This window comes from Orycteropus afer, unplaced genomic scaffold (genome assembly GCF_000298275.1).
Source record: "Orycteropus afer afer isolate SDZICR_OR568_19922 unplaced genomic scaffold, OryAfe1.0 scaffold01167, whole genome shotgun sequence".
NCBI classification, from domain to species: domain Eukaryota; kingdom Metazoa; phylum Chordata; class Mammalia; order Tubulidentata; family Orycteropodidae; genus Orycteropus; species Orycteropus afer.
Window position 1 is genome coordinate 178240 of NW_006922754.1, and position 1509 is coordinate 179748.

Here is a 1509-nt window from a genome sequence, read left to right on the forward strand (position 1 = left end):
GTTTGAGAAATGTTGAGCGTGTTCTTTCTTTTTGTTTTTTTAGCTGTAGGTTTTTGCACATTTATAATAATTGCTTTTCTTTTCTTGAGATGCTCTTTGGAATCTTCTGTTCATCTCTTTTATTTTATCATTTCTTTGATTTGCTTTAGCTACCTCTCCTTTCAAGAGCAAGTTTCAAAGTCTCTTCTGAATCCATTTTGATCTTTTCTTCCATTCATTCCTGTGTTTTTAATGACCTTTTGCTTTCTTAATGGATGATATTCTTGATGTCATCCCACAGTTTTTCTGGTTTTCAGTCATTGGTGCTCAATACATCAAATTTATTTTTTAGATGGTCTCTAAATTCAGGTGGAATATAATCAAGGTGATTTTTGGCTCTCATGGACTTGTTTTAATTGTATTCAGCTTCCCTTGAACTTGCATATGACAAGTTGATGATCTGTTCCACAGTAAGCTCCTAGCCTTGTTTTAACTGATGATATTGAACTTCTCCATTGTCTCTTCCCAAAGATATAGTCTATATGATTCCTCTGGATTCCATTTGGTGGAGTCCATGTTTATAGTCACCTTTTATGTTATTGAAAAAAGGTATTTTCCATGAGTAAGTCATTGGTCTTGCAAAATTCTGTCATGGTGTCACCAGCATTATTTCTATCACCAAGGCCATATTTTCCAACTACTGTTGATTCTTTGTTTACAATACTAGCAAGATATTTACTTGTGTTTTATTGCCTATGCAAAAGCATTCAACTGTGTGGATCATAACTAATTATGGATAACATTGAGAAAAATGGGAATTCCAGCATACTTAATTGTGCTCATGAAGAACCCGTACATAGACAAGGAGGCTGACCTTTGAACAGAACAAAGGGATACTGCATGGTTTACAAACAGGAATGGTGTATGTCAGGGTTATACCCTTTTACCATACTTATTCAAACTATATGCTGAACAAATAATCCAAGAAGCTGGACTTATATGAAGAAGAATGTGGCAGGAAATCTCATTAACAACCTGTGATATGCAGACAACACAACTTTGCTTGCTGTAAGTGAGGAAGACTTACAGCATTTATTGATAAAGATTAAAGTCTGCTGTGTGAATTACACATCAACATAAAGAAAACAAAAATCCTCACAAATAGAGCTATAAATAGTACCATAATAAATAGAGAAAAGATTCACATTGTCAAAGATTTCATATTACTTGAACACAATCAACATCAATGGAAGCAACAGTCAAGAAATCAGATGTAGTATTGCACTCAGAAAATCTGCTGCAAAAAACCTTTTAAGTGCTAAAGATCACAGATGTCCCTTTGACCACTAAAGTGTGCCTACCCTAAGGCACAACATTTTCAATTGCCCCATATGCATGAGAAAGCTAGACAATGAATATGGAAGACAGGAACAGTGTTGATGTTTTTGGGTTGTGGCTTTGGTGAAGAATACTGAAATACCATGGCCTGCCTGAAGAACTGTTGATCTGTCCTGGAAGAAGTAAAGCTGG